Below are 24,923 nucleotides of genomic sequence, written 5' to 3' on the forward strand. Positions count from 1 at the left end.
CTTACTTTTCACCCACGGGATCGGGGGTGCACTTACTTTTCACAAACGGGGCCGGGGGGGCACTTACTTTTCACACAGGGGACCGGGGGTGCACTTACTTTTCACACAGGGGACCGGAGGTGCACTTACTTTTCACACAGGGGACCATGGGTGCACTTACTTTTCATACGGGGCCAAGGGTGCACTTACTTTTCACACACGGGGCCGGGGGTGCACTTACTTTTCACTCAGGGGACCGGGGGTGCACTTACTTTTCACATGGGGCCGGGGGTGCACTTACTTTTCACCCACGGGACCGGGGGTGCACTTACTTTTCACACACGGGGCCGGGGGGCACTTACTTTTCACACAGGGGACCGGGGGTGCACTTACTTTTCACATGGGGCCGGGGGTGCACTTACTTTTCACACACGGGGCCGGGGGTGCACTTACTTTTCACCCACGGGACCGGGGGTGCACTTACTTTTCACACACGGGGCCGGGGGGGCACTTACTTTTCACACACGGGACCGGGGGTGCACTTACTTTTCACACGGGGCCGGGGGGCACTTGCTTTTCACACAGGGGACCGGGGATGCACTTACTTTTCACACATGGGACCGGGGGTGCACTTACTTTTCACACAGGGGACCGGGGGTGCACTTACTTTTCACACAGGGGACCGGGGTGCACTTACTTTTCACACAGGTGACCGGGGGTGCACTTACTTTTCACAAGGGGCCGGGGGGCACTTACTTTTCACACAGGGGACCGGGGGTGCACTTACTTTTCACACGGGGCCGGGGGTGCACTTACTTTTCACACACGGGGCCGGGGGTGCACTTACTTTTCACCCACGGGATCGGGGGTGCACTTACTTTTCACACACGGGACCGGGGGTGCATTTACTTTTCACACACGGGGCCGGGGGGCACTTACTTTTCACACAGGGGACCGGGGGTGAACTTACTTTTCACACATGGGACCGGGGGTGCACTTACTTTTCACACAGGGGACCGGGGGTGCACTTACTTTTCACACAGGGGACCGGGGGGGCACTTACTTTTCACACAGGGGATCGGGGGTGCACTTACTTTTCACCCACGGGACCGGGGGTGCACTTACTTTTCACACACGGGGCCGGGGGGCACTTACTTTTCACACAGGGGACCGGGGGTGCACTTACTTTTCAAACAGGGGACCGGGGGTGCACTTACTTTTCACACAGGGGACCGGGGGTGCACTTACTTTTCACACAGGGGACCGGGGGTGCACTTACTTTTCACACACGGGTTTGGGGGGGCACTTACTTTTCACACGGGACCGGGGGTGCACTTACTTTTCACCCACGGGACCGGGGGTGCACTTACTTTTCACACACGGGGTCGGGGGGCACTTACTTTTCACACACGGGGCCGGGGGGGCACTTACTTTTCACACACGGGGCCGGGGGGGCACTTACTTTTCACACACGGGGCCGGGGGGCACTTACTTTTCACACACGGGGCCGGGGGGGCACTTACTTTTCACACAGGGGACCGGGGGTGCACTTACTTTTCACACAGGGGACCAGGGGTGCACTTACATTTCACACAGGGGACCGGGGGTGCACTTACTTTTCACACACGGGGCCGGGGGGGCACTTACTTTTCACACACGGGGCCGGGGGGGCACTTACTTTTCACACACGGGGCCGGGGGGGCACTTACTTTTCACACACGGGGCCGGGGGGGCACTTACTTTTCACACACGGGGCCGGGGGGGCACTTACTTTTCACATAAGGGGCCGGGGGGGCCCTTACTTTTCACACAGGGGATCGGGGGTGCACTTACTTTTCACCCACGGGACCGGGGATGCACTTACTTTTCACACACGGGGCCGGGGGGCACTTACTTTTCACACACGGGACCGGGGGGGCACTTACTTTTCACACAGGGGACCGGGGGTGCACTTACTTTTCACACACGGGTCTGGGGGTGCACTTACTTTTCACACACGGGTCTGGGGGTGCACTTACTTTTCACACACGGGACGAGAGGGTGTCATAGTCACTTTATTCTGATGTTTGACTTTGATAAATGATCATGTCCTAAAATGGAAACCGTACATTTGCATAGCTGCTATCTTTGGAAGGTCAAGTTGGGGGTAATGGAAAGTTCGCCATTATTTCCTATGGGAAATTTTTTTTTAAAAATGCGATTTAAATAAAATCTACATATCGGATCGACTATAAAAGTCATAGCACACCTGTCCCCACCGAGGCCTTCGAAACGCCGCCTGAACGGGGTCTCTGCGCCGAGCGGTTCGGGCCGCATTAATTGCGGAAAACGCGGAGAAGAATAATAATAATAATAATAATAATAAGAAAATATAAGAAATCGGATTACAATATGTTGCTTGAACCTAGGAGGTTCAAGCACCATAATAAGAAAATATAAGAAATCGGATTACAATATGTTGCTTGAACCTAGGAGGTTCAAGCACCATAATAATAAAATATAAGAAATCGGATTACAATATGTTGCTTGAACCTAGGAGGTTCAAGCACCATAATAAAATATAAGAAATCGGATTACAATATGTTGCTTGAACCTAGGAGGTTCAAGCACCATAATTATGATCTCCTTTGAGGACCAGCCGCAGGCCTCCAACTGCTTTAGCAACTCATTGGAACAATGGAATTGTGGGGTGGGATAAGAGGGAGTGAATGGCATTGTGAAAAGATGCACACCCTAAAGTTACCGTTACACTAAACGACTTACCAACGATCACAACCAGCGATGCGATCGTTGGTAAGTCGTTGTGTGGTCGCTGGGGAGCTGTCACACAGACAGCTCTCTCCAGCGACCAACGATCAGGGGAACGACTAAGGCATCGTTGAAACTGTCTTCAACGATGCCAAAGTCCCCCTGCAGCACCCGGGTAACCAGGGTAAACATCGGGTTACCGCTGTGCTCTGCTTTACGGCCGGCCGGCGCTGACACATTCAGTGCAGGTTAGCCGCCGGCGGGGGACGTGACAGACATCAGAAGGTGAGTATGTAGTGTTTTTTTCTTACTTTTACAATGGTAACCAGGGTAAATATCGGGTTACTAAGCGCGGCCCTGCGCTTAGTAACCCGATATTTACCCTGGTTACAAGTGAACACATCGCTGGATCGGTGTCACACACACCGATCCAGCGATGACAGCGGGTGATCAGCGACGAAATAAAGTTCTGGACTTCTAGCTCCGACCAATGATATCACAGCAGGATCCAGATCGCTGCTGCGTGTCAAACACAACGATATCGCTATCCAGGACGCTGCAACGTCACGGATCGTCGTCGTTCTCGCTGCAAAGTCGCTTAGTGTGAAGGTACCTTTATTCACGCAATTTCTATGTCCCTGTCAAAGATCAATAGCGGCAGTTAAGTGATTAACAGCAGCAGGAGGCAGAACGCAACTCCATTTGCTGCTCTTGGAAGCAGATAGCTGTGTAACACAGCCATTATCTGCCAGAAAAGATGCAGGCTCAATCCTGAGTCTGCATCAGACAGGGAATAGACATCCTATTTCGGAATAAATAGTATTAGGATGGGCATTTTGCCATCAGAATCAGAGTGTATGAGATGTCTTTTTTCAGTTTTGAAAAGTGTAAAAAAGAAAAAAAAAGTCAGCAGTGAACAGTTGTATGTCATGTTAAGAAACACAGCTTTTTTTTTTTTTTTTTACTTTATCCATTCTTCAATAGTCTCCATGAGAGACTAGAAGCTGCAGTTGTTTGATCGGCTCTGCTACATACAGGCGATGATCAGATCGCCTGTATGTAGCAGAAATGCTCACCTGCTATGAGCGCCGACGACTGTTCTGCTGGAGACCTCTGGTTGTCATGCCGACCCATAGGTGACCGTCGATTACGTGACAGGGTCACCAATGGATGTGCAGCGCCCCAGAGTCCTGGTCGTTGCAGTACTGATGCTCCGCCGCTAAGGGGGGTGTTGGTACGTCTGATGGCACTGAAGCAGTTCGCCTGACCAGGTATCACAGACACCAATACACTTCACAGTCTGGCCTCCAGGGGGAGCTAAGGGTGCTATGTATTAGGCCACTCCTCACAATCTGGTAAAACTGGGGGTTAGATAGGAAGTTAGACAGAAAGCTGACTGGGTTGGAACCAAGCAACATCCTGTGGCAGAGGGTGTTGCAGGGGAAGATTCAGGGGGGGTCCCTGTCAGGGGTGGGATCCTGACAGAGGCCTAGCGAACAGAAAGAACGTTACGGGACCGCACCTGCACTTCATTGCGGCGGTACCCCAAGAAAGGACAGGAAGCGAGGTTTATTGTGAAGAGTGAGAAACGAGATCAACGCAACAAGGAGAAAACACCAGTAGGAGTCGTGCTGTAAGATCGAGGCAACATCCTACTGAGGCGCGTAGCCGGTGGCCGGAAACGCCGAGGAAGTATCGAGCTCCAGGCCTTACTTCAAACCTACGGCAGGACAGTCAGTTATAGGCGGGCTGTCTCACCCAAATCACCTAAGCAGACACAGGGGGCAACAGTTGGAGAGGGGCGACTATGGTCCCGGAAGAACTCCAGGCCTACCCGTCATACGGGTGAGTCCTAGCCATATCATCTGGGGGACGGAGAAGAACATCAGAATCAGTTGTGAGGGAACTTCAGAAACAGACACAACAGTTGTGAGGACTATCCCGTGGTGCTAAGCAGGGAAGGACTACAACACACAGGCGCTAGAAGGTAGGCACAGATTTCCACCTGCAAAGGGAACTCTGGAAGTGCCATCGGACCGGCCGGTCTCAGACAGCCCTGTTAACCGTACTCCGGATTGAGGATCCTGAAGCCTTCAGTAAAGAGGTAAAGAGACTGCAACCTGGTGTTCTCGTTATTCACCGCGACCTGCACCACACCACATCATTCTCAACTTTCACTGGACGCCCCTCAGCAGGGTCACGGACCGGGTCTAGCCACCGTGACAACCCCAGAACCGAGACAGAGAGGCCCGGTATCGGGTACCCCTCGGCCCTGCGGCAGTGGGGGCGCTCCAACTTGGCTTCACGAACATGATCTACTTAAGCCTGAAGAATCAGGTCATGTGTGCCTTGGAACTGTGATTTATTGTGCTTGGACTGTGACTTATTGCAAAGACAGTGTATTGCCACTTGCCGCCCGAAGCTCCCGCCAAAACCACCGCCATTACAGAGCTGAGGAGAGTGCAGGAGAAGAAGGAGGGCGTGGAGTGGGCGAAGCTAAGCTGTAGGGCGCGAAAGGCAATGGCCGCCCAGTCTAAATATCTCTGTATCCTGAGGACGTGCCCGTCAGCAGCTGAGGTCCGCCTTCTCATCCTCTTTGGAGGGTGGAGACCATGGAGACGGGGCCGCCCACGAAAGAGAGTGCGGGAAGACGATACCGAGGAGGAGGCAAAGATGACGACGTCGGAAGCACCGCATGGGGATGACCCGATCCAGCATGAGGCTGCACTACCCGTCACAGCCCCAGACTCGCCATCGTTGCAGGGACTGGCCCTTACGGAGCTACCGCCGGGCAGACCCAACTGGCCGCCGTCTGAGGAGTGTGTGGCTGCAGCTGAGTCCCGGCAGATAGCACGCCGCCTCGAGGCCGACGCTCGTGTGACCGCTCGGCTGGGTCAGCCTACGGAGGTCCGCCTAACTCTGGTGTCCCCTGCTTCCTCTGTTATGATCCTTAATGGCCGAGGATCACGAATAGACCAGCAAGTGAATAAACTAAGGACAAGCTCTAGGGAGATGGTAACTGGACTGATCGCAAATCTGAACCTATCCAACACAAATAGAGGTAGCCGGTGAACGTGCCTAAAAAATTCCTAGACGTCTCGAGCCAGCCTGAGGAACTAGCTACCCCTAAAGAGAAAGAAAGACCTCGCTTGCCTCCAGAGAAATAATCCCCAAAGATATAGTAGCCCCCAACAAATATTAACGGTGAAGTAAGAAGAAGGCACATACGTAGGGATGAAATCAGATTCAGCAAAAGAGGCCCACTAGTACTAGAAAGCAGAAAATAGAGCAGGGGTCTATGCGATCAATAAAAAACCCTTACAAAATATCCATCCTGAGATTTCAAGAGCCCACGCACCAACTAATGGTGTGTGGGGAGAAACTCAGTCCACTAGAGCATCCAGCAAGCGAGGGAATCACATTTTAGCAAGCTGGACAAGAAAACATGATAAACACTGCTGATCAAAAAATGAGCAAACAAAACTTAGCTTGTCCTGGATGGACTGGGAGCAAGGTAGTCAGAAGGAATCTGAGTAGCACTGATTACATCGACAGCCGGCAACAAGTGAAAGCAAAACAGAGCTATATAGGAACCTCCCAGAGGATAATGAACCAGCCAGAGCCAGAGACCAGCAGGATAACAAACAAAGCCACAAGGGGGAGCCCAAAGCAAAAGTCACACCATACCACCAGTGACCACAAGAAGGAGCCTGAAAACAGAGTTCACAACAGTACCCCCCCCTTAAGGAGGGGTCACCGAACCCTCATGAAAACTCCCAGGGCGATCAGGATGAGCCACATGGAAGGCACGAACCAAATCGGCCGCATGAACATCAGAGGCGACAACCCAAGAATTATCCTCCTGACCATAGCCCTTCCACTTGACCAAATACTGGAGCCTCCGTCTAGAAACACGAGAATCCAAGATCTTCTCCACCATGTATTCCAATTCTCCCTCAACCAGCACCGGGGCAGGAGGCTCAACCGGAGGAACCACAGGTACCACATACCTCCGCAACAACAAGCGATGGAACACATTATGAATAGCAAATGATGCCGGGAGGTCCAGACGGAATGACACAGGGCCAAGGACTTCCAGAATCTTATAAGGACCGATAAACCGAGGCTTGAACTTAGGAGAGGAGACCTTCATAGGAACGAAGCGAGAAAACAACCACACCAAGTCCCCAACACGAAGTCGGGGACCCACACAGCGACGGCGGTTGGCAAAGAGCTGAGCCTTCTCTTGTGACAACTTCAAATTGTCCACCACATGATTCCAAATCTGATGCAACCTATCCACCACAACATCCACTCCAGGACAGTCAGAAGGCTCCACCTGACCCGAGGAAAAACGAGGATGAAACCCCGAATTGCAAAAAAAAGTAGAAACCAAAAGTAGCAGAACTAGCCCGATTATTAAGGGCAAACTCGGCCAACGGCAAAAAAGTAACCCAGTCGTCCTGGTCAGCAGAAACAAAACATCTTAAATAAGTCTCCAAGGTCTGATTAGTTTGCTCGGTTTGGCCATTCGTCTGAGGATGGAAGGCCGACGAAAAAGACAATTCAATGCCCAACTTAGCACAAAAGGTCTGCCAAAATCTAGACACAAACTGGGATCCTATGTCAGAAACAATGTTCTCAGGAATCCCGTGCAAACGAACCACATTTTGAGAAAACAGTGGAACCAACTCGGAGGAGGAAGGCAACTTAGGCAAGGGCACCAAATGGACCATCTTAGAAAAACGATCACACACCACCCAGATGACAGACATTCTCTGAGAGACAGGGAGATCTGAAATAAAATCCATGGAAATGTGCGTCCAAGGCCTCTTCGGGACAGGCAAAGGTAACAGCAAACCACTGGCACGAGAACAGCAAGGCTTCGCCCGAGCACAAATTCCACAAGACTGCACAAAGGAACGCACATCCCGCGACAAGGAAGGCCACCAAAAAGACCTGGCCACCAAGTCTCTGGTACCAAATATTCCAGGATGGCCCGCCAACACCGAAGAATGAACCTCGGAGATGACTCTGTTGGTCCATCTATCCGGGACAAACAGTCTCTCCGGTGGACAGCGGTCAGGTCTATCCGCCTGAAACTCTTGCAGTACACGTCGCAAATCTGGGGAGATGGCAGACAAAATCACCCCTTCTCTAAGGATACCAGCCGGCTCTGAATCTCCAGGAGAGTCAGGCACAAAACTCCTAGAAAGAGCATCAGCCTTCACATTCTTCGAACCCGGCAGGTACGAGACCATGAAATCAAAACGAGAGAAAAACAACGACCAACGAGCCTGTCTGGGATTCAGCCGCTTGGCCGACTCGAGATAAATCAAATTCTTGTGATCAGTCAAGACCACCACACGATGTTTAGCTCCCTCGAGCCAATGTCGCCACTCCTCAAATGCCCACTTCATAGCCAACAGCTCCCGATTACCGACATCATAATTCCGCTCGGCAGGCGAAAACTTTCTTGAAAAGAAAGCACATGGCTTAATCACAGAGCCATCGGGGCTTCTCTGCGACAAAACAGCCCCCGCTCCAATCTCGGAAGCATCAACCTCCACCTGGAAGGGAAGTGAGACATCTGGCTGACACAAGACCGGAGCCGAAGAAAACCGACGCTTCAGCTCCCGAAAGGCCTCCACAGCCGCAGAAGACCAATTAGTCACATCAGAACCCTTCTTGGTCAAATCCGTCAAAGGCTTAACAACGCCAGAAAAATTAGCTATGAAGCGACGGTAAAAATTAGCAAAACCCAAGAACTTCTGAAGACTCTTAACAGATGTAGGCTGCGTCCAGTCATGAATAGCCTGAACCTTGACTGGGTCCATCTCAATAGTAGAAGGAGAAAAAATGAAACCCAAAAAAGAAATCTTCTGGACTCCAAAAAGACATTTTGAGCCCTTCACAAATAAAGCATTGTCACGCAGGACCTGAAAGACCATCCTGACCTGCTTAACATGAGACTCCCAATCATCCGAAAAAACCAGAATATCATCCAGATACACAATCATAAACTTATCTAGATATTCACGGAAGATGTCATGCATAAAGGACTGAAAGACTGAAGGAGCATTAGAAAGTCCAAAAGGCATCACCAAGTACTCAAAATGGCCTTCAGGCGTATTAAATGCAGTTTTCCATTCATCACCCTGTTTTATACGCACAAGGTTATACGCACCACGAAGATCTATCTTGGTGAACTAACTAGACCCCCTAATGCGAGCAAACAAATCAGTTAACAATGGCAAAGGATACTGAAATTTGACCGTAATTTTATTCAAAAGGCGATAATCAATACAGGGTCTCAGGGAACCATCCTTTTTAGCCACAAAAAAGAATCCTGCACCAAGAGGGGATGAGGACGGGCGAATATGTCCCCTCTCTAAAGACTCCTTTATATAACTCCGCATGGCAGCATGCTCCGGCACAGATAAATTGAAAAGTTGTCCCTTAGGAAACTTACTACCAGGAATCAAATTTATAGCACAATCACAGTCCCTATGAGGAGGTAGAGAATTGAGTTTGGGCTCCTCAAATACATCCTGGTAGTCTGACAAAAACGTAGGGACTTCCGAAGGCGTGGACGAAGCAATTGACACCACAGGAGCGTCACCATGAATTCCCTGACAACCCCAACTTGACACCGACATAGCTTTCCAATCCAGGACTGGATTATGAGTCTGCAACCATGGTAGACCCAACACGACGACATCATGCAAATTATGCAGTACAAGAAAGCGAATCACCTCCTGATGAACAGGAGTCATGCACATGGTCACTTGTGTCCAGTACTTAGGTCTATTCGTAGCCAATGGCGTAGAGTCAATTCCCCTTAGTGGAATAGGGAATTTTAAAGGCTCCATATCAAAACCACAGCGCCTGGCAAATGACCAATCCATCAGACTCAGGGCGGCACCTGAATCTACAAAAGCATTAACCGGGTAAGATGACAGGGCACAAATCAGGGTAACAGACAAAATGAACTTAGGCTGTAAAGTACCAATGGTGACAGATTTATCAACCTTTTTTTTGCGCTTAGAGCATGCTGAGATAACATGAGCTGAGTCACCACAGTAAAAGCACAACCCATTTTGCCGTCTATAATTTTGCCGTTCACTTCTGGTCAGAATTCTGTCACATTGCATAGATTCAGGTGTCTGTTCAGAAGACACCGCCAAATGGTGCACAGGTTTGCGCTCCCGCAAACGCCGATCAATCTGAATGGCCAGAGTCATTGACTCATTCAGACCTGCAGGCGTAGGGAACCCCACCATGACATTCTTAATGGCTTCAGAAAGACCTTCTCTGAAATTTGCAGCCAGGGCACACTCATTCCACTGAGTAAGCACCGACCATTTCCGAAATTTCTGGCAGTACACCTCTGCTTCATCTTGCCCCTGCGAGAGGGCCAATAACGTTTTTTCAGCCTGGTTCTCAAGATTAGGTTCCTCATAGAGCAATCCAAGGGCTAGAAAAAACGCATCTACACTAAGCAATGCAGGATCCCCTGGCGCCAATGCGAAGGCCCAATCTTGAGGGTCACCGCGCAAAAAGGAAATGATAATCTTAACTTGCTGAACGGCATCACCAGAGGAACGAGGTTTCAAAGAAAGAAACAACTTACAATTGTTCCTAAAATTCAGGAACCTAAATCTATCTCCAGAAAACAACTCCGGAATAGGTATTCTAGGCTCTGACATAGGACTGTGAACAACAAAATCCTGAATACTTTGAACCCTAGCAGCAAGATGATCCAGACTGGAAGCCAAGCCCTGGACATCCATGTCAGCAGCTGAACTCAGAGCCACACCAAGATTAAGAGGAGGAGAGAAGCTAGCCACAGCAGCTAGACACACGGCAACAAAAAAAAATAAATAAATAATAATTCAAGGCTTCTTTTCTCCTGCTTCTGCCATGCAATTAACACTTTATAGGCCGGCTGTACTGTTATGATCCTTAATGGCCGAGGATCACGAATAGACCAGCAAGTGAATAAACTAAGGACAAGCTCTAGGGAGATGGTAACTGGACTGATCGCAAATCTGAACCTATCCAACACAAATAGAGGTAGCCGGTGAACGTGCCTAAAAAATTCCTAGACGTCTCGAGCCAGCCTGAGGAACTAGCTACCCCTAAAGAGAAAGAAAGACCTCGCTTGCCTCCAGAGAAATAATCCCCAAAGATATAGTAGCCCCCAACAAATATTAACGGTGAAGTAAGAAGAAGGCACATACGTAGGGATGAAATCAGATTCAGCAAAAGAGGCCCACTAGTACTAGAAAGCAGAAAATAGAGCAGGGGTCTATGCGATCAATAAAAAACCCTTACAAAATATCCATCCTGAGATTTCAAGAACCCACGCACCAACTAATGGTGTGTGGGGAGAAACTCAGTCCACTAGAGCATCCAGCAAGCGAGGGAATCACATTTTAGCAAGCTGGACAAGAAAACATGATAAACACTGCTGATCAAAAAATGAGCAAACAAAACTTAGCTTGTCCTGGATGGACTGGGAGCAAGGTAGTCAGAAGGAATCTGAGTAGCACTGATTACATCGACAGCCGGCAACAAGTGAAAGCAAAACAGAGCTATATAGGAACCTCCCAGAGGATAATGAACCAGCTGATAGCCAGAGACCAGCAGGATAACAAACAAAGCCACCAGGGGGAGCCCAAAGCAAAAGTCACACCATACCACCAGTGACCACAAGAGGGAGCCTGAAAACAGAGTTCACAACATTCCTCCATCTCGGCCGCGGCAGAGTGTGAGCTGCAGGCGCAAGGCCTGAGGATCCTGCCGGAGGCAGAACACCTGCGGCGCCTGATGGTGGCGTGGCAGACCCCAACCTGCGGCCCAGGTCGACCTGACGGGCGTTGGGATGGCTCCGCCGTCACACTGGGGTGTAGTGGTGTTCTTCAACTCCCGGGAAGGAAGGGGAGTCATCCAAGAAATTGGAGAGCCGCTGCAGGTCCGTGTTGACCGGAAAGAAGTGGAGCCCTGCGGAGGAAGGTATGACCGCGACCTGGAGCCCGGAGATGCAGTAACCTACACACGGTGGAGGAGGGAGGTCGGCTGGGTGGCTCGGGGTGTCCAGCGGTGCGTCGCACTCCAGGCTGATGCCGGAACGTCGGAGGACAAATCCCCTGCGGAGAAGGCGACGGAACCTGCCCCCGCGGAACCCCGGGAAATCCAGACCCACCGCGTATCTATGAGTCGTGGTCGCTCCCGATTGAGGAGGGTGTCCCAAAGAGGAATCCTGTCGTTGCTGAGGCCAGGACCGGTCCTTGTTACGCCACCACGACCCGTCTGCCAGGTGAGGCCTGGAAGGAGGCCACCTCCGGCTCAGCCAGAACCTGAGTAAGCCTAAGTGCTTTACAAATTGTATATAGTTTACTGTTTGTCTTTCCTTGTCTTTCTGCTGCTACAACCCGACTAGGGTCAACTCTTAAAGTGATCCCTTAGTTTACCCAGGATCCCTATTTTTCCCTTTTTATTTCCCGTTGATCACTGTTGAAAAGAACTGCTGGATCATGAACACTGCATGATTACAAACTTATTGTAAATAGTTTGCACCTTCTTAAAGGTGCTCCCTACTGGTTTTACAAGGAAAAGGACTCTTTGCGAAGAAACTGTTCCTGGAAACAGTACAGGAATCCCTGCCTTACACGAACTCGCAGCTTGAGAAGTTGCACTACCTCCAAGAGACTTGGTCCCCTCAAAGGGAACGTTCACCAATAGCACTTAAAGCATAATGTTGCCTTAAAAGAAGTAATGATAGTATTTATATGCAAAAGTTATGTGTAGTTAGTTAGTTGCTTGTAGGAAATGTTTAACAATGTGTTAAAGAATGAGGACAGGAAGTGAACCCGTACGGGGTTAATTGGTGAGTCCTCCTAGGGGCCATACAGAGATGGCTCAGTGATCCGAGAGAAGGTCAATAAGTCCTATACTGTGTATAGAAAGAGAAAGGCAGTAGGCCCAGATGAGAATGGAGCGGTCCTGCAGAAGAGCGAGAGGCAGTAGGCCTGGGGCAGATAGACAGGCGGTCCTGCGAATGTAAAGTTGGAAAAATGAAGAAAAGTTGATTAGCCTTGTAGTCTTTTATAGTAAGCCTTTAGTGGATTCAGCTGATACGTCCTCAGAGGCAAAGTTAAATTATTGTTCAGAAATTGCACTAAGTAGAATACCCGACTGGGTAATAGAAGTTATTTATAGTCTGTTATTTAAAATATTTAACAATGTTTGTAACGTTCAAGAGTCCTCACCTCCCATAAAGGGAAGCACTGTTCTTATTACTTATTACTTGTTATTGCATTTCAAAAATTGTGTGTCTTTTTGCTGACAAGTATTGTTGTTTTCTTCCCAGTCCAGGAGTACTGGATTTAACCGGGGGGGGGAGTGCAGCGCCCCAGGGTCCTGGTCGTTGCAGTACTGATGCTCTGCCGCTAAGGGGGGTGTTGGTACGTCTGATGGCACTGAAGGAGTTCGCCTGACCAGGTATCACAGACACCAATACACTTCACAGTCTGGCCTCCAGGGGGAGCTAAGGGTGCTATGTATTAGGCCACTCCTCACAATCTGGTAAAACTGGGGGTTAGATAGGAAGTTAGACAGAAAGCTGACTGGGTTGGAACCAAGCAACATCCTGTGGCAGAGGGTGTTGCAGGGGAAGATTCAGGGGGGGTCCCTGTCAGGGGTGGGATCCTGACAGAGGCCTAGCGAACAGAAAGAACGTTACGGGACCGCACCTGCACTTCATTGCGGCGGTACCCCAAGAAAGGACAGGAAGCGAGGTTTATTGTGAAGAGTGAGAAACGAGATCAACGCAACAAGGAGAAAACACCAGTAGGAGTTGTGCTGTAAGATCGAGGCAACATCCTACTGAGGCGCGTAGCCGGTGGCCGGAAACGCCGAGGAAGTATCGAGCTCCAGGCCTTACTTCAAACCTACGGCAGGACAGTCAGTTATAGGCGGGCTGTCTCACCCAAATCACCTAAGCAGACATAGGGGGCAACAGTTGGAGAGGAGCGACTCTAAGGTCCCGGAAGAACTCCAGGCCTACCCGTCATACGGGTGCGTCCTAGCCATATCATCTGGGGGACGGAGAAGAACATCAGAATCAGTTGTGAGGGAACTTCAGAAACAGACACAACAGTTGTGAGGACTATCCCGTGGTGCTAAGCAGGGAAGGACTACAACACACAGGCGCTAGAAGGTAGGCACAGATTTCCACCTGCAAAGGGAACTCTGGAAGTGCCATCGGACCGGCCGGTCTCAGACAGCCCTGTTAACCGTACTCCGGTTTGAGGATCCTGAAGCCTTCAGTAAAGAGGTAAAGAGACTGCAACCTGGTGTCCTCGTTATTCACCGCGACCTGCACCACACCACATCATTCTCAACTTTCACTGGACGCCCCTCAGCAGGGTCACGGACCGGGTCTAGCCACCGTGACAACCCCAGAACCGAGACAGAGAGGCCCGGTACCGGGTACCCCTCGGCCCTGCGGCAGTGGGGGCGCTCCGGATGGGATTTCCGGCGCACTTCCCGGAAGCGTGAGTTAAATGCCGCTGTCAGAGATTGACAGCGGGATTTAACAGGTTAACAGCTGCGGGCAGATCGAAATTCCACCAACAGCTGTTAGAGGCACATGTCAGCTGTTCAAAACCGATGACGTGCTGGGAAGGATGTGGGCTCAGCGCCGGAGCCCACATCAAAGGGAGGGATTCTGACATGGGCGTACTATTACACCCAACGTCGAAAAGGGGTTAATCACCTAGGCAGGTTAACGATGCAATTAGTTTTATCTTTTCCGACAACGGTCTTACAGCAACTCCGGCTAGATGGCTACAATGAAATGCCCCCAGTCCACAAGACCCCAACCATGAACCGGTAGTTCCACTGATCCCATACCAGATGATAACCACTGTCTCCTAACTTTTGGTTGGCCCACAGCTTTTGTATCTCTCGCGGCATAGTCTGCAGTCACAGCCTATGATCCTACATACGGATACCAGGACTGTAGCCAGTGTATTCATCTCCAACTGGTAACAACCCCCTAATTCCCTCGTCAGAGTCTTAAGTACCCCAAGCCGCTCACCCCGGGATCGAGCCCACCTTTAGGGAAACACTCCCCACAAAAGCTCACTGTGCATTGGTGGAGGTATTTTCCTGAGGCCGAGCTGCTCACCTGGGACTGAATGTGAGACCTCCCGTGCTGGTGGCTCCACTAGATTTACTATCCCCATCCACATAATGGGACTAGTGGCTGAAAGAACAAAGGCTTAATTGAGGCCCCTTAGACACTAAAATGAGTAATGCAAGGATTGTTTTACCCAATTACTAATCTTGTATCTGGACTTATGTATACATAAGATCCAGCTCGCACATCTCTGCTTCATAAATCCGGGATCTGGATGAGCATGATATGTGTATGTGTGAACTGTGTCTACCACGGCACCCCTCCTGATCCATTAACATTTTATTGTGCACCTTAAACTGACGAGCAAGCAAATCTCTAATAAAACACAACAATAAGATCGACATACCCAGTGCTCCATGCTGGAAAAAGCCCGCATCCCTTAGAGCCGTGGATTCTGTGTCCATTGGTCCAATAGTCTTTAGTCCATGGCAAGCTCATCACAATACAGAACATTAGATGTTCACCACAACTTAGGGTCCATTTACAAGGACCGATCAGAGGCATAAAACGATCGCCGATTGGTACATTTTTACCGATCGGCGGTTGATTAACCCTAGAACGCATACCCATAGAAATCTACACATTCACGCACCTGTGGCCTTTTAGGCCTGTTTACAATTATCATGGTATAACTCAAATAAAAATACTTTTCAAAGTTTATTGCAAAGTAAGGATGCATTCCCACTAGCGCAGGGGTCCGCCAGGACGGGATTCCGTAATGGATCTGACCTCCTGGTGACCCCAGCTAAGGCTGGCGGACGCATACCTGGGGCCTCGCAGGCCTGCCAGGTTACTAGTTTTCTATTTTCTGCAAAATTACTTTAGTTAGAATTTTGAAACTCTAGGTATTCCTCAGGTGTATAGTTGTTAGTAATTTCCAGTTGTTCATATATTTTTATGTTATAGGCATTTTGGTATAACAACCTTTTTTTTGGGACTACCCCATATTCACGCACCTGGGGCCTTTTAGGCCTGTGTGCAAATAACACGGAATAACTCAAATAAAAATACTTTTCAAAATTTATTTTACAATTGCAAGGTAAGGATGCATTCCAACTAGCGCTGGGGTCCGCCAGGAGGGGATCCGTAATGGATCTGACCTCCTGGTGACCCCAGCTAAGGCTGGCGGAATCCCGCCATTCCGGCAGCCTTAGCTGGAGTTACCAGGAGGTCAGATCCATTATGGATCCCCTTCTGGCGAACCCCAGCGCTACTGGGAACACAGCCTAAGATGTGTATATTTCAAAACATAATTATGTGCATAAAACAACAAAAAAGTAAGTAAACGGGCACGCCAAATATAGGCATTCTATATGCAATTTTTTTATGAAAACATTTTTTGGTTGTAGCAAACTTGGTGCAGGAATATTTATTTGTAACTTTACATATTCCCTCGACAATTCTCGCATATTATTTTTTCTGCTGAATGTTCCTTGCATACATTTTGTCCGCAAGTAGAACAGAAACGCTCGTCCACTATCACATTATCACTGGAATGGTAAAGCTTTGTACAGTTCTTGATAAAAAGATTCCAGATATAGCTAATAGGGGCTAATTTATCGGTTGCCAACCTCACAGGGCGAGTTCTCTTTTCATCAAAACGAAGGCATCTCCGAATACCCTCAAAACTATTGATGGACATAGTAGCTTTGTAGTGTGGATCTGCAAATGGGTTCTGAAATAACTCTCTGATTGGAACATCGTATGATTTTGTCGACCCTGCCAGAAGAGTAAAGGTACCGTCACACTAGGCGATATCGCCAGCGATCCGTGACGTTGCAGCGACCTGGATAGCGATATCGCTGTATTTGACACGCAGCAGCGATCTGGATCCCGCTGTGAAATTGCTGGTCGCTGCTAGAAGGTCTGCACTTTATTTGGTCGCTAGGTCGCCGTGTATCGCCGTGTTTGACAGCAAAAGCAAGGATACCAGCGATATTTTACACTGGTAACCAGGGTAAACATCGGGTTACTAAGCGCAGGGCCGCGCTTAGTAACCCGATGTTTACCCTGGTTACCAGCGTAAAAGTTAAAAAAACAAACAGCACATACTCACCAGCGCGTCCCCCAGCCTCTGCTTCCTGACACTGACTGAGCGCCGGCCCTAAACTGAAAGTGAAAGCACAGCGGTGACGTCACCGCTGTGCTGTTAGGGCCGGAGCTCAGTCAGTGTCAGGAAGCAGAGGCTGGGGGACGCGCTGGTGAGTATGTGCTGTTTGTTTTTTTAACTTTTACGCTGGTAACCAGGGTAAACATCGGGTTACTAAGCGCGGCCCTGCGCTTAGCAACCCGATGTTTACCCTGGTTACCCGGGGACCTCGGCATCGTTGGTCGCTGGAGAGCGGTCTGTGTGACAGCTCTCCAGCGACCAAACAGCGACGCTGCAGCGATCGGCATCGCTGTCGCTATCGCTGCAGCGTCGCTTAATGTGACGGTACCTTAAGGCCAATATAAGCATATAGTTCCTCTTTAGTTATATTTTTCCATGTTTTTTTATTTCCTGACGCAATACGTTTTCCTTCTACGTTAGTACACAAAACTACCTCATCTGCAATATCATCCGAAACAAATTTACAGAAAACATCTCTTTTGGACATGAGTTGGGGAATTCCAACAGCTCCTTAAGCAACTCTAATAATGTTATGTGATGGGGTATGTGCAGAAGCCGCAGCAGTACTGTTCCAAAAAAAGGAGATTTTTGTTTACTTACCGTAAAATCTTTTTCTCCGAGCCAATCATTGGGGGACACAGACCGTGGGTGTTATGCTGCTTGCCACTAGGAGGACACTAAGTGATACAAAGAAAGTTAGCTCCTCCCCTGCAGTATACACCCTCCTGCTGGCCCTCAGCTAACCAGTTCGGTGCAAAAAGCAGTAGGAGATCAGTAACAACATATTAGCTTACAGCATGTCATATTATATATGAGAGTATAGCATATCGGATTGTAAAAACAAGCATAAGCCAATACTAGGGTGGGAGCTGTGTCCCCCAATGATTGGCTCGGAGAAAAAGATTTTACGGTAAGTAAACAAAAATCTCCTTTTCTCCTACGCCTCATTGGGGGACACAGACCGTGGGACGTACCAAAGCAGTCCCTGGGTGGGGACAACGTCAGATCAGGCTCTGTGTAACTGCTACTTACAAGTGCGCCACCGCGGCTTGCAGAGTCCGCCTGCCCAGAGTCACATCTGTGGAAGTCTGGGAATTATAATGCTTCAAGAATGCATGCGGACTGGACGAATCCGCAAACGTGCAGGCGTGTCTTGTTGACGCCTGGTGCCTGGAACCCACGATAGACGGGGAGATAGGCTGTCATCTAACACGGAAGGACTACTGGATGGTGAAAGAATACACCAGGCTAAATGGCCGATGGAGACGGCCAAACCCTTCCTGTAAAAGTCAGGAAGCCTTCCTCTTACCGGTAGGAAACCCAAGATACAGTGTCCAACCTTCGGAAGGACGCCGTCCTCAAGACATACCTACTCAGGGCACTTGCTCTGTCCGGAATATGGGGACCTCATTCCATTTTGTGGAGTGGTGCCAAAAGAGATGAGGGAGGAACTATGCCCTCATGACAGTAGTAATACAATACCACCTTGGTAACTAGGGACAGGGAAGGCTTGAGGACAACCTTGCCTTGAAGGAAATAAGAGAAAAAAATCTGAAAAGACCCATTAGCACCGAAGACTCGTCAGGATGAGGATATAGCCGAGAGAAAAGGGGGCAACCTTCCCTAATAGAATAGATCCCAATGATCTAACGGTATGCAATAGGGAAGAATTACATGTGAAAAACATCCTGCGAGGTGGTCCCTACTTGCAGTTTTGTTGCAGAAATACAGAAAGCTACCAGCTCCGCAAGCGAACTGACGTGGTCAGTACGGATTTCCGAGGATCACTGGGGCCCTTTCTGCTTCTGAAAAGCTTTCGGAAGTGGAAACTGGTACCACGGAATAACCGGAGCATGCAGTGCGAAGGCTCCTGGATCTGGAGTCCGAACAACAAACTCCAGTACACAGGCGATCAGTCAGGACGCCATCCGAGCTACAACTGTAGAGCTCCAGTGAAGGCGGGTCTGATGGAATACTTCCGATGAAGTTCCCACTCACTTGAGGTGAAACCCTGACGGCTATATATGTTCGCAGCCCAGAGTTCTACTTCTGGGATATGAACTGCCAAGATCACCGAGTGATAGATCTCGGCCCATGTGAGGTACTTTGGCCATGGTGCTTGAACGTGGGTACTCGCTAGATGATTGACGTATGACACAGCCGTGGCGTTGTCCAATTGGATGGGTTGACCCGCCATAAGGAGTGGACCTACTATAGGACTACCCTTGAGATCTCCAGAGCAATGATCGGGAGAAGAGGACTGGCATTGGAAGTCACTAGTAACCATGGAACCGGGAGAAAAAAACTCCGGATGAAGAAGGAGCTCAGAGACTATCGTCTGAAAGGCTGCTTGACTTGCTGAAAACTAACGGAGCAAAGGAAACTGTTTCCATTGTCGTCTCCGTTTTTTTTTTTTTTTTTGAACCCTCCCAGCAAATCGAAAGAAATGAGGGGATGAGTGAGCAAGAGCGCGAGCTCCCTGTTGAAAAACCATGACCTTGTCTGGAAGGAGATTTACCACCCTTCTGGAAGAATACTGGATCATGCTCAAAAAGGATATCTGCTGGGCTGGAAATGAGGAGTTGTCTAAGTCTAGCCACCAGCCCAGGTGAGAGGGTATCGCAAGAGATATAGACGACTTAGCGTAGTCCTGCAAGGGTGGGTAAACAGTCGGTCAAACAGGATAGGACGACCACGCCTCTAGGTGCAAGATGACAGCCACCATGACCCTTGCGAACACCCTGGATGCGGTAGCAAGGCCGAAGAACAAGGTCGTGACTTAAATGCTATTCACGAATGGAAAAGCAAAGGAATTTTTGAAGAGGTTAGGCATCCCGAATGTCGATGGATGCCCGAAACTGCACCTTTTTTGTTGAAGTAATGGCTGAGCGGATGAGACTCCATTCGAAGAAGAAGAAGAACCTTGTGAAAAGATTGTGAGAAGTTTGAGGTCCGGAATCGGTCCTACTTATCGTTCCACCTTTTAGTAACCAAGATCCCTTAGATCTAGACTGTCCTGGACAACCCTTTCACTGTTGGTCGGGGCTGCGGAAACGTACGATTGTTCGTTAGTCTCCCGCTCAAGAATATGATTGACCAGCTGAACTGTCTTCAGGAAAGGGATACTGGTGTGAATCAAAGTAGTTAAGGGCTCTAAGCAGGAGACCGTTGCTCTAGCATCCATGCGGCGGATAGGGAGGTTAAAGGGCTGGACCCGTAGCTGCCAAACGGAACAAACCAGATGTGCTATTTGACAGATCGTGGCATCTTTAATTGAGGACATATCGGGCAGGGATACTGGTAGGTAACCCACAGGAGATTGTACCCGGTTAATCTGCCGAGTGGCAGAATGCGCCGCTGCTTCCAGCAGGTCATTGCAGAGTTAAAAATTAGGAGCCTCGATCCACCATCCTCTTAACAAGGAAGTGGAGAGGGAAATTCGCCTACTTGCATCTTCTGTTAAATAGTGGTGATGCAGAGGGGGGTGCTCAGACGCCCGAAAAAAAGGATGCCTCTGTACATCCACAGAGTGCAGGTCTCCGGGTGGACAGGACAGGCTGTCTGGCGTTAGGCCTGGACCTTCGAGTGCCCGTCTGTTGATGGTGTGGGGAGACCGGCGCCCTTTAAAGTGCCTGTCGCCCTTAAAAATCAGACCAGGCATAGCATCCCGCGTAGAGGCTTCTGTCCAGTGAATCGCATATCCGGACTGGATGGCAAAAGCTCTACGAGGGAGTTTAGGCTGAGGGAACTAGTTACACTGGGATAAACTGGGATCGGCGGCAGAGGGCTCCTCATTTATGACCAGTTTCGGATTGGCCATGGTGCCCTCAAGACCAGGGAATACTGGTCGTGTGCCGTTAAGACCAGGGAAAACTGGTCGTGTGCCTTTAAGACCAGGGAATACTGGTCGTGTGCCTTTAAGACCAGGGAATACTGGTCGTGTGCCTTTAAGACCAGGGAATACTGGTTGTGTGCCTTTAAGACCAGGGAATACTGGTCGTGTGCCTTTAAGACCAGGGATTACTGTTCGTGTGGCTTTAAGACCAGAGAATGCTGGTCGTGTGCCTTTAAGACCAGGGAATACTGGTCGTGCGCCATTAAGACCAGGGAATACTGGTCGCGTGCCTTCAAGACCAGGGAAAACTGGACGTGTGCCTTTAAAACCAGGGAATTCTGGTCACGCGCCCTTAAGACCAGGGAATACTGGTCACGCGCCTTTAAGACCAGGGAATACTGGTCACGTGCCTTTAAGACCAGGGAATACTGGTCACGTGCCTTTAAGACCAGGGGATACTGGTCACGTACCCTTAAGACCAGGGAATACTGGTCACGTACCCTTAAGACCAGGGAATACTGGTCACGTGCCTTTAAGACCAGGGAATACTGGTCACGTGCCTTTAAGACCAGGGAATACTGGTCACGTGCCTTTAAGACCAGGGAATACTGGTCACGTGCCTTTAAGACCAGGGAATACTGGTCGTGTGACTTTAAGACCGGGAATACTGGTCATGCGGGTTCAGGTAAAATCTCGCAGCGAGCGAGAAGCGACAATTTAGGGGGCGGAGCTACAGGCACGACGTGGGCGGAGCCTCGAAACTTCCATGATAGGCCCCAGCCGGGGCGTAAATTTCTGCAGCCGGCGTCAGCGTAAGAGTTAGGGGTGGTCACCCGTTGCTCGAGAAAATTGAGCGCTTCCGCGTCAGGCGCTAAGCGCCAGGAAAAAAAGGCTAAGTCGCCTTGAGGCGACACAGTGCGCTTCTGGAGGTGCGGACTACACATCGGCCGGAGCCGGGAGCTAAATTTGTTAGCCGGCTGGAGCGTTACCTCAGGGAGGTGGCCACAGGGAAGTCTGAGACTGCCTGTCAATATCCCGCTGCAGAAGCCCATTGCTGGCAGGATCCACTTACCAACGGTGCGCGTCCTGGCATGGAGCCGCCGCGGATGTCGGGTATTGCAGCGTGAACGGTGCAGGGGTAGAGAGGTAAACTCAATCCATCATCCCTTTATTAGGGAGGTGGAGAGGAACCGTCCGCCTCCTTGTCCGCTTTCACAGTGGTGGAGGCTGCCCGGACCATGGAGGGGGGCTTCTGTACATCCACGAAGTTCAGCCCATCGGGACCATGAAAGCACCTCCGCTCCTGAAAGGGATTTCAACTGCGGCCTAGTCCGGCTGCAAAAGCCGGGGACTAAATTTATGGAGCCTGCCGGTGGAGCGCGTCGGCGGGCCGCGCGCCGAATGATTGCCGCTGGCGTACCGGCCAGTGGCACCCCCAGGACCGCATCTTCCAGGCAGGCAGCGTGAGGAAGCATGGCCCCCGAGATCTGCCGGGCGCCTCTCGTCCCGGACGAGAAGCGCCGATATAGGGGGCGGGGTTACGGCCGTGGGAGGGATCTGCCGACTGCGGCCTACTCCAGCTGAAAAGCCGGGGACTAAATTTCCAGCCTGCCTGGGGATGCGCGGCGGCCGCAACGGAGCGACGCTAACCGCCGCAGTTTCCGACCGCCGGCGCCTGTCCCCAGGGGCTCTGCCGTAAGTACCGCCGGCGCCTACCCCATAGAGGCCACTGCGGCCTACTCCGGCTGAAAAGCCGGGGACTAAATTTCCGGCCTGCCCGGCAGTGTGAGGTGGCGCGGCCGCAAAGCGATCCGGAGCGCAGGAGGGGAACTCCTGATGTACTCACAGTCCGGTAATGCAGGTCCCCCTGTCCCTGCGCGCTCCATCCTCATCCTCTTCTGCAATCCCTTTGGGCTCTGCCGCAAGTATGCAACGCCATGTGATGTGGGCCTTGTATGTCGGGCCACCGGAGAGGAACATTAGAGCCAGGCTCTATGTGCTCGCCGTCTTGCAGGGGGAAGGGAAATCGGGACCAAAGATGGAAACCCGTTGCCCGAGTAAAATTTGGCGTGCTCCCGCGTCGCAGGAGAGGGACGGGGAGGTATACTCGCCGTGCTCGCCTGTTGCTGGTTCGGGGGAGAGCGGGTCCCATAAAAAAGGATCCGTCGCCCCCTTCACTCCGTTGAATAAAAAATAAAAATTTACAAAAAAATAAAAATTAAAATTAAAATAAGAAAGTTGGGGTCTGAAAACAGACCCAAGTGCCTCCTACAGACACTAAGCAAGAACTGGTTAGCTGAGGGCCAGCAGGAGGGTGTATACTGCAGGGGAGGAGCTAACTTTCTTTGTATCACTTAGTGTCCTCCTAGTGGCAAGCAGCATAACACCCACGGTCTGTGTCCCCCAATGAGGCGTAGGAGAAATATTCGTTTTAGATGTTCTATTTGAACGTTCTGCTGGATCCACTACTTCTTCATCATCTGAAGAATCGCTGGACGATGAAGTTGATACATTAGCTGGTGGCATGTACTCTTCATCAGACAAAGAAATTTCACTTTCATGCAGAATCCACACTCTTCCCAGCAATAGCAGAGTCATAAAAGTTCTTCCCCAGCAACAATACAGACAAAAAGACTGAGTATCACATGTAAACCTAGTACAGGCCTAAAAGGCCCCAGGTGCGTGAATATGGGGTAGTCCCAAAAAAAGGTTGTCATACCAAAATATCTGTAACATAAAAATATATGAATAACTGAAAATTACTAACAACTATATACCTGAGGATTACCTAGATTTTCAAAATTCTAACTAAAGTACTTTTACAGAAAATAGAAACAAGTAACCTGGCAGGCCTGCGAGGCCCCAGGTATGCGTTCTTGGGTTAAATGTCTGTTTAGACAGGCAGACCAAAACAAATGGTGCCGACTGAGCAATCAGTGCACATAGGCTGCCATAGTTCTCGGCAGTGGCAGTCCTGTTAACACAGGTTGATGCGCCACAAAAAACAATGATTTTTTTGCACTATATATATATTTTTTGTTAACGTTCATTCATGATTATCTCGTAGTGTAAATGCAGCTTTAGGCCACGTTCACAATTTGCGGCCTGCTCTGCGGGTTAATCCTGCAGCGGAATTGATAAATCTGCAGGGCAAAACCGCTGCGGTTATCCCTGCAGAATTATCGCGGTTTGTTCCGCGGTTTTCCGCTGCGGGTTTCCGCCTATACTATTGATGCTGCATATGCAGCAATATGCAGCATCAATAGTAATGTAAAAAATAATAAAAATTAGTTATACTCACCCTCCGATGTCCGGATCTCCTCGGTGATGCAGGCGGCTGTGCCGACAAAGACCTTCGTGACGTCACGGTCATGTGACCGCGGCGGCATCACGATCATGTGACTGCGACGTCACCACAGGTCCTGCAAGCACAGCAACTGAGACCGGACGCCACGGGCAGCGCTGAGAGGTGAGTATAGGATCATTTTTTATTTTAATTCTTTTTTTTACACCAAAATATGGTTCCCAGGGCCTGGAGGAGAGTCTCCTCTCCTCCACCCCGGGTACCATCTGCACATTATCCGCTTAACTTCCTGCAACGTGGGCACAGCCCCATGCGGGAAGTGAGCGGATCAATGCATTTCTATGGGTGCAGAACCGCTGCGATTCTGCACCAAGAAGTGACATGCTCCTTCTTTTTTTCCGCAGAAAAGCCACGTGGCTTTTTCCGCGGAAATCTGCAGCGTGGGCACAGCGGGTTTTGTTTTCCATAGGGTAACATTGTACTGTACCCTGCATGGAAAACTGCTGCGGATCCGCAGTGTCAAATCCGCTGCGGATCCGCGGCAAAACCCGCAAAGTGTGAACGTAGCCTTACAGATCACTTTTGGTTCTAAGCAGGTACATATAGTGAAACACTCACCTACAGAAAGCTAAAGGATTGTTCCCAAAGTGCAAAGGGCTAAAAAGACTTGGTGGGGGCTTAACCTATGGGACCAATACTAATCATGAGAGTAAACGGGCTGTCTTTCTTGCACAGCCAT

The 24,923-nt window shown here is 50.0% G+C and overlaps 1 protein-coding gene across 1 annotated transcript in view; it reads right to left on the reverse strand.

Moving 5' to 3' along the window:
* TBC1D2B (TBC1 domain family member 2B) overlaps window positions 1-24,923 on the reverse strand; it is a 146,734-nt gene that overhangs the window by 91,039 nt on the left and 30,772 nt on the right. The window lies entirely within an intron of this gene.

The sequence above is a fragment of the Ranitomeya variabilis genome, chromosome 5 (assembly GCF_051348905.1).
Source record: "Ranitomeya variabilis isolate aRanVar5 chromosome 5, aRanVar5.hap1, whole genome shotgun sequence".
Classification (NCBI taxonomy): Eukaryota; Metazoa; Chordata; class Amphibia; order Anura; family Dendrobatidae; genus Ranitomeya; species Ranitomeya variabilis.